The sequence below is a fragment of the Anolis sagrei genome, chromosome Y (genome assembly GCF_037176765.1).
Source record: "Anolis sagrei isolate rAnoSag1 chromosome Y, rAnoSag1.mat, whole genome shotgun sequence".
NCBI lineage: Eukaryota > Metazoa > Chordata > Lepidosauria > Squamata > Dactyloidae > Anolis > Anolis sagrei.
In genome coordinates this window covers 72,194,229-72,209,750 of record NC_090035.1, presented here as the reverse complement: position 1 = coordinate 72,209,750, position 15,522 = coordinate 72,194,229, and the positions used below count along the sequence as shown (strand labels likewise).

The 15,522-nt window shown below is 38.7% G+C and overlaps 1 pseudogene; it reads left to right on the top strand.

The window, feature by feature from the left end:
- The first annotated feature begins 60 nt into the window (after positions 1–60).
- On the top strand, positions 61–8,983 carry LOC137095665 (cytochrome P450 2G1-like; annotated as a pseudogene).
- The last annotated feature ends 6,539 nt before the right edge of the window (positions 8,984–15,522 follow it).

Sequence of the window (15,522 nt, the reverse complement as noted above, 5' to 3'; positions counted from 1 at the left end):
GCTATGGAGGATGAAATGTATATAGTAAATGATGCCTTAGGTGTTTTATGGCTAATAAAAATGGGTAATTTAACACCTTAGAATGTCTGCTGCATCAGAAACATTAAAACACATATGCCTTCTGGACAAAATATCCATAACATTGATTTATGAAGAAAGATACCACAGAGTTGGAAGAGACCACAAGAACGATTCATGCCATGTTCAATCCTTTGCAGTGAAACAATAAGCATTTCCCCCTTTTTTCACTGATTAATGGTCAATATGGTTGGTTCCTGTCTGCTGTTACTGTTGACTTGTGCTCCAGGTCTGAGCAGTTATGAAACACAGAAGGCGGTGCCCAACCAACCCCAATAAAAACTCCACAAAGCTCCAGCTAGATTAGGCCAGTGTTCGCACTGTGCCAAAAGAGAATGGCAGTTGACAACCTGCACCATGGAATGAGCTGCTACACTGTCATTACCTACCTTTCCACTAATTTACACTGCAATTAGCAGTAATAGCAGTCCTGCCGGCACAAGCATTTGACCCACTGTGCCACAGGTGGCTCTTAGAGGGGAATTTGAAGGCCTCATGAAGGAGACCACACTTGGTGCAGGCGGTTGATAGGGGCAGAGTTGCAGCCTGCTCTGCCCCCTACTGTGCTCTTTGCTTCAGTTTGAGGTAGGAGGCAGGTTCTTAATAGGGAATTTGGACTTTCCCTCCTTGTTCCAACTTCCCCTTTCCAGAGGACAATAGAGTTCCTATTGCTATGCCTTTGCCCCAGGGATTCATCATATAATTTGGACAGTATCTGCCCATGGTATTTATTTTCCCAGTAGAGCAGAAGGGCTGGAGGTTTGGGTGTCTGTCTACCCTAAGCAGAGTTCCACTCCTGGGTTGCCTCAAGAAAAACACATTCCGTAGCAGAGGAGGTTTGCCCCCCAGCCTTTAGAATTATTATTATTATTATTATTATTAATAATAATAATAATAATAATAATAATGATAATTTCTTTCTGACCCACACCTCTTTGGATGAGTACCTCAGAACAGTTATTGCTCTCAGTAAAGTATTCTGATGTCAAATTTGCAGCAATAAGAGAAGACTTTAAAATTTTAAGGGCTTTGAGAAGATCAGTGATATGGCAGACAGAGGAATTGTAAGCATTATTTTGAAAACACTGGAAAAAATTGGGCTGAGCCTGCAATACTTGTGTGAACAAAGTTATGATGGATCTGCAAATATGAATGGTCATATTAGTGGTGCACAGGCAATTACATTACAGACGTATCCAATTGCTGTCCATGGCTACTGCCATGTTCACTCAATAAATATAGCCTTAGCAAAAACTTGCAGCATTCCACCTGTCAGAAACTACCAATGAGCAATGTCATCTGTGTGAAATTTCTTCAGAGCATCATCCATCAGAGTGGAACAGTTGAAGAAAAATATAAAATACTTTTTCCCTGAGTCAAGAGCAAACAGCCTTATGTTGCTTTGTGAAACCCATTGGGTTGAGCGACATGATGCAGTTTTACGATTTTATAGTGTGGTGGTGAGAACACTAGAAGAAGTAAAAGAGAAACCTGTATAAAACAGTGAGACTTCTTCCCAAGCTGGACACCCTTTTTTAGCTGTTCTAAATGCTGAATTTGTAGTAACCATATACATCCTAAGAAAGCATCTGTCATCATTCCTTCAGCTTAGCAAAAGAGTAGATATGGACATTTTCTGTAGACTGCAACATGTTGATAGTCTCTTAGAAAAAGCTAGAGAGATTCGCACAGAACTTGTGAAAGAGTTTCAGGAGATCAGAGCTGGAGTCTATGGGTGGAGAAGTTAGGATTCCCTGCATCTCTTCAAGGCAGACTTGCCAAAGCAACATCCAGGCAACTTCACTAACGCCAATGGAATATTATAGGCTAAATGTGTACATCCCATTTCAAGACTTTTTCTTCAGGGAGATTCAGGAAAGGTTTACAAGGTACTGGGAAGTAGCTCAGGAACTGCAAGCATTCCTCCCTATTAATTGTGGCCATTTAAAATCCAATTTGAACAAGTGCACAGAACTTTCGAATGAATGCCTTCAAGATCCTGATACGGAAAAATTTGACCTGTGGTGTAGAAAACAGAAAAAGATTTTACCTGCAGAAATAAAATCAAATACAGTGGAGGCATATATTGTCTGTGATTGACAGTTTCCCCCCAAAAAACTTCACATTTCTGCAACACTGCCAGTGTCAACAGCTACCAATGAAAGGTCATTTTCATCTCAGAAACATTTGAAAATATACATAAGCCGCCCAATGGGGCAGGAAAGTTGACCAGACTTGCACTCTTGAATATGTCCATCAAAGTTTATCGATGGAGTCTGATTTTTGCCAGTGTATTGACATAGTTTTCAAGTATTTCCAACAGACAATGTAGTATTCTTTTGTAAAGACTAAATTACTAATTAAGAGTCATTTTCAGGTTTTTTAGGCTTGAAACTCTGTAACTAAAATAGAAATTGGATTTAATTGAATCTATACAAAGATATAGAATGAATAATATAATTTTAATGATTTTTGGTTATGAACTTCTTTTCATGATTTACTGAAAAAAGATTCAACTCCCCCCCCCCCCAATTTTTTTTTCTGACTACAGCTTCCATTGCACGTTAATTAGTGGGCACAGTATGCATTGGGTCCTATTCCTGGCACCAGAAATACCTTCTGTGGATTGATTCATTTTTAATTGTTTATTTATGTTTTGCTTGACTTTTATAGTGTTTTATTTTTATATGTTGACTTGTTTGGCCTTGTACTGTATTTTAACATGTTGGAAGCCACTTTGGATCCCCAGTGTGGGAGAAAAGCAGCATATAAATAAAGATTTGTTAATATCATTCATTCATTCATTCTCTTTGCTGTGCAGAAAGTCCTTTTGATCCTACCTTCCTCCTCAGCCGTGCATTCTACAATGTCATTTGCTCTATTATTTTTGGGAACCGCTTTGATTATGAGGACAAAGAATTCCAGGCCCTCATGGTGATGACAAACACATTCGCATGGGAGATGAGCACCTCATGGGCCCAGGTACTCCTTTTGCTATAATGCTCATTTTAAATTATTATGAAACCATTTGTCTTTATCACTCTCCTGAGTTTTTCATCTTCCTTTCATACGTACCTAAATGTTCATCTCACGTATCCAGCCACAAATCCTTATGCTCTTGTGATTCCATCACCTATCCAGGTGCTCTTCTTCTTCTTTTGCTTTCTATGAAGATAATATTTCTGTCTTTCCACATTAATGTTTTCTCTCTTTCTTGTATTTTCTCCTCCTACACTTCACCCACAATATTTTTCTTTCTCGCTACTCCATTTCCTGTCCTCATCTAAGTACTCATTCAGGTTTTTTTTGTTGCTCATTCTTGTTCCCTGTTCATTTTGCCAAAACCTTCCTAGGCTACCTTTGTGAAGATCTCATAATTCTTGGTGCGGGAAGCCAAGTCAGCTAGTTTTCACTACCACAATTTTGACCTTCTGGGGAAATAAAGGAGTTGGGTTCTTCATTGCTCCTTTACTATCCCAGGTTCTTTGTTCCCCTGCTTTTGCTTTCTAGGTCTCTTCATAACTCCACTCCACACCTCCTTTACCAACAAATTCCCACAGTCATTTAGCCCTTCTCTACAACCATATAATCCAGAATAGCAAGGCAGATAATTTACAATATTTGCTTTGAACTGGATTTTCTGAGTCCACACTGTCATATAATCCAGTTCAATGTGTATTTTATACAGCTGTGTGTGCCTAAGTTGCAGTCATTCTTGATGTTTATCACAAGCAATATTGAATATTTGCAAATAATCTAGAAGTCACAATAACCCAGCCATTAAACCTGGGAGGCTCACATATTTTAGGGATGAGTGGGGTATATTTGCTTCATCCTACTCTGAACAAAATGGAGGTCTTGGATACTCCCTTTGTTACTAGTAGCACCAAAAATCCTTCAAAAGCAAATTAAGGAATTGCTGTTGATGCTTACATGGAATGCAGCAACTATCCATTCAGTATGATTTCTCTCTTTGTGCAGTTCTATGACATCTATGCCAACTACCTGAATTACATTCCAGGAATCTACAATAAGATCTATGATTCCATGGACATGAAGCTCTTCATTGCCAAGAGAATCAAGAAGAACCAAGAGACCTTTGACCCTAATTTCCCATGTGACTATATCGATTGCTTCCTTGCCCAGATGGAAAAGGTACCTTGTTGGCACATGAAGGTAGCATGGCTCTGCATTAACTGTTTAATAATCTCTCCCACTTAGGGAAATGTGACAAGAAACCTTTAATCTATCCTACCTGCTTCCAGTCAGAGTTGGAATTGTCTCATGATGTCTTGTTCTTTCCTGCTTTCAGGAAAAAGACAATCCAGACAGTGAATTTATTATGGAGAACTTGGTGGCCAACATTCTTAGTCTGATCCTTGGAGGAACAGAGACAAGCAGTTCCACCTTGAGATATGGCTTCCTGTTTCTGATTAAATATACTGAAGTGCAAGGTATTTTTGTTGTTAATATCATTTACAATTAGCACAAATTGGCAGGTTGAACCTTTACAGATTTGATTACTATGTTTTCTCTAGGAATGTTTAGTTTTTCCAGGGCAATTCTATGGTAAAATTGATGGTCAATTTCTATGGTCAAATTTCACACTAAATTCTCCACTTCTCCATAATCATTCGAGAACAGTCACCCCTCTGAATCTATGGGTTCTGCACTATAGATTTAGCCAATCCTGGCTTGAAAATATTTAGGAAGAAGCAACTTTGATTTCACTGCATAGCAAGCCTTACATGGATGTAAACCTTCATATAGCTGACTCCTGCCATTTTACAGATCCTCAGGTTCTCTGCAGCATTTGTTTGCATTGTTTGGCTTTTGTGAAATGCCATTTTACTACACCACTGTCTATAGTAGGACCTCAGCATACAAGTGTCCTGGATAAAAATGTTTGGCAGATACTGAGTGCTCATGGGACTTTAAAATGTTTGGTGACTACAAAGATACCTGCCAATAGTAGGTGATTTCAGAAATAACTGAAAAGGAGAGAAATGACTGAAGAGGTGCAAGGTATGAGGAAAACTAGTTCATGGTGCTCTCTGCACAACAGTGGTTCCCAACCTTTTTTGGACCAAGGACCACTTGACCAGGGACGACTCTCCAGCGTTAGTACCAAAAGGGTTACAAATCAGTTTTTTGTTAACTTTAGATTCGGTTTGGTTTATTTGGGAGTGCTGATTCAAAATATTGCATTGGATAGACCACCTCAGCTCTAGTTTCTGATATAGAACATATGCCATGCAGTAGTTGCCATCTGCTTGCCCACCGAAAACCATATTTAATAATCCTCGGCACTATAGGAAGGTTTTGCGAGACCAGCTGCTCTTGTTGCAACGGTGTAGTAACGGTGAAGCCACAGAACATAATTTAGTTTTTGCGAACCACTGGTGGTCCACGACCACAGGTTGGGAACCACTGTTCTACAAGAGGAAGGCACAATCAGGCCATGGAGGTTGTTGCTAGGGATGAGATGCCAGTCTTCCTGCAATAAATACTAAGGGATTTCATGTTCCCCTTCAGCCTAATTGGAAATAGAATCTCAATTCCTTTGAAAGCCAGAAACTCAAGGAATTAATTATCCTCATATCTTTAACAGCAAAAGTGCATGAAGAAATTGATCGAATGATCGGCCATAATCGTTTCCCAAACATTGAAGATAGGCAGCAAATGCCATATACAGATGCCGTTATCCATGAATTGCAAAGATGCAGTGATCTCCTTCCTATGAGTGTGGCCCACATGGTCACTCATGACACTGAATTCAGAGGCTATCATATCCCTAAGGTACAGTAGTGGGGCAACAAGGATATGAGTAATTGAAGGTATTCATAGGACATTCCACTTTGATTCAATCCTACCTACAGTTACCAGATGGCAGATGAGTCATGATGGGCCCAGTCCCTGCCACCATTATCCACTTTTTAAAATATTGGAATGGTGGGAATTCTTCTACAGTGGGACATCAACAACCCACCTATTTTGTGCTCCAGTGATCCCTGATACCTATTTCCATGCTGGGGAGGGAACAGAAGGGAAGCATTCTTATTTAAATGCACTTTAGTCCTACCTTGACATATTCAGTTCTCAAAGCCACATTCTACTTTAAAAGCATTTGCCAATTTCAGGAGGTTAAAGTCACAGGTTCTATGTGATAGAAAGAAGAAGAGACTCTTTGGTAAATTTTAGAAGAAAGATTAATAAATCCCTTAATTCCGTAATGGGTGCATTTACACAGCGGAACTGATGCAGTTTGACATCAATCAATGCAATGTAATAATGAAAGTTGCAGTTTAACAACTGGTGTCAAACTCCATTGTTTCTTTAGTGTAGATACACTGATCGTGGAATTATGATCTTGATTCTAAGGCTGGATCTATACTGCCATATAATCCAGATTATCAAATCAAATAATCCAGATTATCTGCTTTGAACATGATTATATGAGTCTAAACTCATGGCATGATTTTCATTTCTGTTTTAATAATTTATGTTCTAATTTTTAATTGTAATTGTAATTGTTTAATTTTAATATATGTGTGTATGATGTCAAATTGTTGCCTGTTGTAAGGCCACCTTGAGTCCACTTCAGGGTGAGATGTGCGAGGTAACAATATGGAAAATAAATAAATAAATAAATAAAGGAATAACTCCCAGCAAAATGTCCTTACAAATGCACTTTAACCATTGGGTTGCGTTGGACTGTACCCCGCACTTTTTTTTTTAAAAAAACCCTCACTTTTAAAAACCCTCCCACGAGATATATCCTATCTCGTCATATGCAGCGTTATTTTTTTTTAATTTAAATCATTACATCTGGCCTGTCCATAAGTTTTTAAAATCCTGTGTGTTATTGTTATATGTGATTTATATTATTTTGTATTGCTAGCTTCTGCCAACCTAGCAGTTCGAAAACATGCAAATGTGAGTAGATCAATAGGTACCGCTCCGGCGGGAAGGTAACGGCGCTCCATGCAGTCATGCTGGCCACATGACCTTGGAGGTGTCTACGGACAACGCTGGCTCTTCGGCTTAGAAATGGAGATGAGCACCACACCCCAGAGTCAGACATGACTGGACTTAATGTCAGGGGACTACCTTTACCTTTACTATTGCTTTGTATTGTTGTTATTGCTTTTTTGTTGTGATGTGTTGTTGGGCTTGGCCTCATGTAAGCTGCTCCGAGTCCCTTGGGGAGATGGTGGGGGCTATAAATAAAGTATTATTATTATTATTATTATTATTATTATTTTAATCAGTTGAAAGCAGATAATCTGGATTTTATATGATGGTGGAGATGGAGCTTAAGAAACAAGCAAAGACAGCAATCAAAAGCATGCAATAAAATTGTTCTCCATTCATCTCATGGACTACCTAATGAGTCTCATGAGCCCCAGGGGTTGCCACAATCACAGTTTAGTGCAATGGTTCTTAACCTGTGGGTCCCCGGGTGTTTTGGATTACAACTCACAGAAATCCCAGCCAATTTACCAGCTGTTAGGATTTCTGGGAGTTGAAGATGAAAACATCTGGGGACCCACAAGTTGACAATCACTTCTTTAGTGCCTTGTGGATGCTCAACTCAAATCTTATCTCATTTTGATTGTACCCTGAAGCATCAAACAAGTTGAAGTGCAAAGCCTAGTTCCAATAAACCTAAGTGTTCCACAATCTTTACATCAAAAGAATGCTGTGCAAGATACTTATTCTGAAATGACATTTTGCCATTCTGAGCTCATAACTCTTTTCTTTCTCAGGGGATGACGGTCTACCCAGTACTCAGCACTGTCTTGCATGACCCCACAATGTTTAAAAGCCCCAATGCCTTCAACCCAGAGAACTTCTTGGATGAGAATGGATGCTTTTGTGCCTTTCTCCGCAGGTAGAACTCTCCTAAAAACACCAGTGGGGGGAAGATTCACATTCTGCTGCTAATGTTGGGCCCTCTTCATTTTTAATAGATTCTGACAAAAATCTTTAAGATATTGTTTTATCTTTTGGTCTTTTTATTTTCTTAATTTTTAAATATAATCAGAGATATACATTTGTTTTTTGATGTGGGTTTTGTGAATAGCAATGAAGTCAGCCTCTGTTGATCTTAGATATTGAAATATCTTTTTCCTTTTGTTTGGTGAATTGAGACCACTGAGTATTCTTGGGGTCCTCATTGCAGAGCTTATAATGTGCAGGCATCTATAGCAGATTCTTCCTTGGATTCTTTCATTTCCTCTTCTTTATCTAGTTGTTCTGTTACTATTGTGTATATAACAAAAATAATTTTTCTTAAAATAAATGCACATTTTGGGGATGATTTCTTGCAGACAGAAGAAAATTACGAAAATTACCAATTGCTTACTTCAAACCCAAAATGATTGAAAAATTACACTCCTACTTATAAGTAACTCTAGAAATCAAAATCTGTAACATCAAGATTGACAAATTTTGAAATGATCTAGGATGCCTTTCAATTTAGAGGCACCAAACTTAGATTTCCTCAAATGAACCATGAACAAATCTCTTAGGAGTAGATATGAGTCAATGAGATGGCTGGTTGGAGGGAAAACATCATACAAAGCCAGGGATGCTGTGGACAAGGCAAGGGGATTGGAGGTGAAATAACTCTTTTGGTTGCATCTTAGGAGGCATCTGATTACAGATAGTTAGATGTTTCTGTCCTTACCTCCTGAGAAATTATCATATTTCTATTTCAGGGAAGCGGAACTGTTTGGGTGAAGCCTTGGCCCGCATGGAGCTTTTCCTCTTCTTCACCACAATATTGCAGAATTTCCAGTTGAGGTCCCCTGTGCCTCCTGAAGACATTGACCTCACTCCTCAGATGAGTGGCTTTGTCAACATCCCACCCTCATACCAGCTCTGTGCCATCCCACACTGACCCTGAGGTCCCTTTCTCCTTCAGCCTGGGACTCCTGTAGAAGCTGCATTGACAGACTCCACAAGAAGAAGGAAGGGGTTTTTCCTCTGTTTTCTGGCTCTCATAAAGAGGGCTAGTTTTTAATAAAGAAATATATGGTTTCTGAATTTCACCCACTTATTAGGACTTGTCCTGGGGACCTATTGTATTCCTAGGTGGGTAACAGGGCTACTTTTCTAGCATTCCTTCTATTTCCTAAAGAATTACAAGATTGTGATGACTCTTAACTTAGTTATGCCTCTCTATCCATTAGTTATGAAGTATTTGAGTTGCCTTGAAATTATTTGATATGAAATTTAGAATTTGTGTGAACAGTTTTAAGTGCATAATCACTTTGATTCTGGAGTTAGATAGTCCAGTTGGCCCTCTGTATCCATGGATTCAACCATCTACAACTTGAAAACATTCAAAAATAAAGAAATTCCCAAAAGTAAATCTGGATTTGGTTATTCTATATAAGGGACATAATAATAATAATAATAATAATAATAATAATAATAATAATCTTTATTTATGTCCCGCTACCATCTCCCCAAGGGACTCAGTGCGGCTTACATGAGGCCAAGCTCGCAATAAAAGTAATACAAGTAATACAAACAATAGCAGGTACAATACAAAGCAATTAAAAATAAAACACATACACAATAGCATAAACATTAAACAAATACAATGCACATTTAAAACTATGGCTGGGCCAAATGTAATTAAAGTTTAAAAATAATGCTAGGCATGCACAAGATGCAGGAGATGGGGCGTTGATGGAGAAATACAAGCAGTCCTAAATCGATATAAAGTGCTTTGTGGGACATAGTGCTAAGGGTTCATTATTCTGGGAGGAAACACTGGAACAACCACGTTTTCAAGCTCCTCCTGAAGACTGCCAAAGATGGGGCATGCCTGATGTCCTTAGGGAGTGACATCATTTTATTACACCATTGTTTATAATGGGGCTTGAGCATTCATGAAGTTTGATATCCACAGTGGGGTCCTTAACCAAAACCCAGACGATACCATCTCCCAGCCCAGCGTTTCAAGTCCTCATTTGTGTGAGAGCAGCACCGTGATCTACTTTCTCCCATGAGCACTTCCTAGTGTTATACCTACATGCAAGGTTCGTGTCACTGTTCCTCCTCAGAAGGTTAGGTCTCATTGGATATGAATTCAAGAATTTTAGAGTTTATTCCGAAACAAGCTTAGTTTAGTTTATTTAACGCTTAGAAGATAAGCCTTTCACATATAGGGCAAACAAATACATAAAAACCAGATTATTAAAATACAATACTAAATACACCACAAAAATACTATACAAACCATTAAAAGGCTACATAAATCAATCGTGAGATGCACGCTGAAAATACTACATAAGGTACTATATGAACTTGCTTTTGCATAGTTAAAAACTAAATAAAATTCAGTATTATTAAAACTTGAGCAAGAAACACTTTGGATATAGACAACCACACTATGATTACCTGAAAGTGTACGTGCACACTGTTTGAAATTACTACTGATAGAAACAAGCACCAGCCAGAATTCCTGTCCAATGTCAATAAAGCTAGGAGTCCTAAAACAGCAGAATAAGAAGTCCAAGTCAGAAACCAAATTACAGCAGTCCAGGGTACAGTCCAGAATCAACAAAGCCAAGAATCCAAAGAGTCCAGATTCACACCACAATGTTGGCTCTTTTGATAAGACCGAAACTAGAGAACCTTTGTTCTATCCTATATTCTCAGTTGTTTCCCACGTAGGGCCTGTTTCTTTCCTAATAGGGTAGACCTATAGGCTACAGCATGCTTTCATCAGTATTCTAAAGGGGATGGTACATGTAACCCTTCATCGGCTTGCCCTGATGTACTGGCTTCTACTTGATCCCCTATCAGCTTTAGTTTTTGAGATACAGAACATATACCATCTACCAGTCATCACCTGCTCGCCCATAGTCAAACATATCTAAGAAAGTTGAGCTGATGCAATTTAGCCAATGCAGTCTTCTGAATCATCGCTCCATAAAACTCCGGAAAGATGCCTAAAAACCAAGACACCAAGAATAACATTATATTAATGTGACTGTTGATCACTGTCTTATAAATACCACAAAATAAAATTCCTTAGCTCAGAATTCACAGTTGTAATGCAGCCTAGATTTACATTATAGTCTTGGATCTTCATTCCTGAGATCCATGAAAGCTAAGCCTTTTATCTGCAGGAACCATGAACTGCAAATCATCTCTGGACCCAACAGCCACAGTATTGGCTAACCAAGGGCGGTTCCAGACAGGGGAAAAGTCTGTTCAACCTGGGTTTAAAAAATCCGGGTCCAGCTGAACTTCTGTCCCCACACCTGTAAAAAAAGCCCTGAACTTTCTTGGGGTGTGTGTGTGTTTGGGGGGGGGGGGGGGTTGTCGGCATCCGGACACCAACACTCCCCCCCCCCCCGAGCCTTAAAAAGTTAAAATTACTTACCTGGCCACCAATATCCTGCTGCTGACCCTATCCTGGCATGTAGAAAAGAAGAGAGGGTTGACAGCAAGGTAATGGAGGTCAAGTAAGTAATTTTTACCTTTAAAGGCTTTAAAAAGATATTTTGGGAGGGAGTGGGCGCTGCCTTGGGTTTTTCGGATTCCAGGAGCCCAAAAATTCCAAGAGAGCTGTGTGGATTGGGACCAGAAGTCACGCGAGGCAATCCCCTGCTTTGTCCCAAATTAATTTGTTTTTACCTGAGGCATCGTTAGGATGCCGCACGTAAGCACATGGGAGCTTGTGTGTTTTGGATGCTGTCTGGATGCGCCCCAAGGAACAGATGAGCAAATTTGACTTTCATCTCATAGGCATATTCAACGTATCGGCTTCGGTATCATTACAGCCTACTGAGGAAAGCCACAGTTGATAAAAAAAAACACTAAATTGGAGTGGATACGTGCCAACGAAACATGCATTTTGGAGTTGGCTGGTGCAATCACGTCCTTTCGTGTCTTCTATTGATCTTGTTAATCCATCAGCTTTGAAGAAATAATTACGAAAGGGGATGCTCCTAGCGAGACTCACCTCTCTGCCTCTGTTTGGGAATTTCTTGCAGATCAAGTCATCAAAAGCTTAAACTCTCTCCTCAAGGTGAGTGATTGCCCTTTGAAAATGTTATCTGGTCATTTGAAGATAGTGCTACATCTGAGATCATTAAAATTCACAGAAGCATTGGACTAGCTTCTCATTCCTCCTTGATCTGCATTCCTTCTCTTGCACAGACTTTAATGGAGCCATCCTTTCTCTTGGAGTGACCCAGCTAAGCATTAGATAATTTTGCCAACTTTGCTTCTGCTTTCAGTGATGTGTTAAAAATATACATTGGACCCTTGGTATCCACCAGGGCTTGATTCAAAACCAATTATTTTTAATGATGGACTAGAATGACATCCTATATGATGACAAACAACTCACATGAATGCCAGAGAGAACTTGAAGATCTGTAAAATAGCAGAAGGCTATGCACCTCTAAGATCTACTTTCTGGAGGCATGGTTGGTTGAATCCATTGATGCAGAACCTACTGCTATGGAGGACCAATTGCATATAGTAAATGATACCTTCATTGTTTTACAACTAATAAAAATTGATAACTTGCTTTGGTGCAAGCATTAACATAGATATGCCTTCTGGACAAAATATCAAGAATACTGATTTACCAGGACAGAAACTATTACAGAATCCTAAAGTTGGAAGAGACTACAGGGGCTATTCATTTCATGTCCTATCTCTTGCCATGAAACAATCTATATGAATAAAATGTAATGTTCGTTTGTGGGATTAACATAACTCGAAAACTCCTGGAGTAATTGACACCAAATTTGGATACAATATACCTAACAACCCAATGAGTGACCATCATCCCTAAAAACAATAAAAAAACAACCAGAAATGTACTTAATCCCCCCCCCCATAACAAAATAAGTTACAATGCATGCACAAAATGACTGCCCTGGCCACACCCCCTCCAGCGTGAGGCAAAAGTCAGTCTGAGTTCCCCTACGGAGGTAGTGAAGATCGGGATACAAAAGTTTTAAATAAATAAATAATAGATAAAGAAATAAATAAAAAGTGCATGGCCACACACATACACACACAACTGCCACAATGACCGTACATTCTTCCTCACCACACAATCGGGAGGCAAAAGTAACGAGTAGGCCACCTTCCCTGAGAGGGGATGATACTGTGCCTATCTCTGGTTTGTTACTGATCGATTGTGTGTACATATACATACACATATATACATATACATATGCACACAGCAATATACACATATACACATGCACACATACATACACACATCTATACATATACACATGAACCCACATATGTACACTAGGGCTGGGCGGTTTCGTTTCGTTAATTCGTAATTCGTTAATAATTCGTTAATTTTTTCAATTACGAAACGATAACGAACCATTCTGGAGCAATTATTTAAAAAACGAATTTTCAAAAACGTTTTGTAAATGCTTCGTATTTCGATATTGTATTCGTTTCGTTATTGTTTTGAGGTCGTTTCGTTATTATTTCCGCATGTCTGGGCCAGTTTTATGGTTTAATTAGTGAAAAAAAATTATAATATCACACCAACAGTCAACAACAGAGGGAGAGGGAAGCTTCAGACGGTTTTGGAGGTTTTTTAGCGTATTTCGCGGTCGCGTCCGCCATTAACGAATCGATTCGTTATTGTTTCGGAAATCGATTCGTTAATTTTTTACCATTTATGAAATTTCGTAAATATCGAACTTTTTAAAAGGAAAATTTTGTAATTATTTTAAATATCGAAACAAAAAAACCCCCCAAATACAAATCGATTTTAGAAACAAATTTTTCCGTTGTTACCCAGGCCTAATGTACACATATACATATACACATACACAAACACATATATACACACAAATATACCTATAAACAAGCACACACACATACACAATATACATATATCCAATCCATACTTTTTTCAGAAAAGGTTGTCTTTGGATTCTGTTCTTAGAAGCCACCTTAGGTCTTGCTCCAGGAAAAGGAGACATATAAAATAAGTAGGAGAGGCAGGAAACACATAAATAAACAAACAAAATAAATATTGTGCTACATTGTCATTTTTCTTTTCTTTTTTCTTCCCCCCGGAACAGCAATTCTAAATCGTCATTGCATCAATTTAACTGTGTGGAAAGACTGGTTCAAAATGTTGTTTCTATCGTCTCCGTCTATTTTGTCTATTAACACAGACCATTTCCCAAACCAATCTTGTTCTATTTGACTATTTATATACTTGTTTTTCCTTTGATTGATAAAATCATTAATTATATATTCTGATAGATAGCCCCACCAGGTTTCCAAATCCCATTTTGTATCATCTCTCCATCCCCGGGCTATTGTGGCCTGTATTGCGGCTGTAATATATTTTAGGATTTCTGTCCAATTATTGTTATCTTCCTTTGCCTTTATGGTGAGGGACATGAACCTGGCTTTATCCCACATTAATTTTTTCTCTATTATGTCTTCCATTACAGTCCTTATTTTACCATAATAGTTCTGGATTTTTCTACAATCCCACCACATGTGGGAGAATGTACCTATCCCCCCACACTTGTGTCAGCATTTGTTTGAGATATTTCCCATTATGTTTGCTAATTGGGTGGGGGTTCTATACCATTTGGAGATTATTTTCCTTTGGGTTTCCTTGATCCTCATAAGTTTAATTTTATGAATATTGTCAATCCAAGACACAATTAATTTCTCACTGAAGTTTTTCTCTTGTTTCCAATTTTCTATAAGTGTTGTTTTTGTTTTGTAAGTTAAGGTGATTAATTCCTCATACAGTAGCCCAATAATCCCTTTATCGATTTCTACTTTCCTTTTAATTCAGTTCTTGTGGGGTTTTTCGGGCTATATGGCCATGTTCTAGAGGCATTTCTCCTGACGTTTCGCCTGCATCTATGGCAAGCATCCTCAGAGGTGAGGTCTGCTGGAGCTGGGAAAAAAGGGGTTTATATATCTGTGGACTGACCAGGGTGAGACAAAAGGCTTTTGTAAGTTGGGCTAGGTGTGAATCTTTCAACTGACCACCTTGATTAGCATACAATGGGCTGACTGTGCCTGGAGCAAACTCTTCTTGAAAGGTGATTAGATGTCCCTGCCTGTTTTTCTCTCTGCTGTTTTTGCTGTTGCAATTTTTTAATTTTTTAATACTGGTAGCCAGATTTTGTTCATTTTCATGGTTTCTTCCTTTCTGTTGAAATTGTCCACATGTTTGTGGATTTCAATGGCTTCTCTGTGTAGTCTGACATGGTGGTTGTGAGAGTGGTCCAGCATTTTTGTGTTCTCAAATAAAATGCTGTGTCCACAAAAATGCTGGACCACTCTCACAACCACCATGGTGGTTATTAACTTTGGAAGCCATTGTAGATCCTTCTATAGGAAAAGATGGCATATGAAATAAGTAAGTACAGTAAGTAAATAAATGTTATACCACAT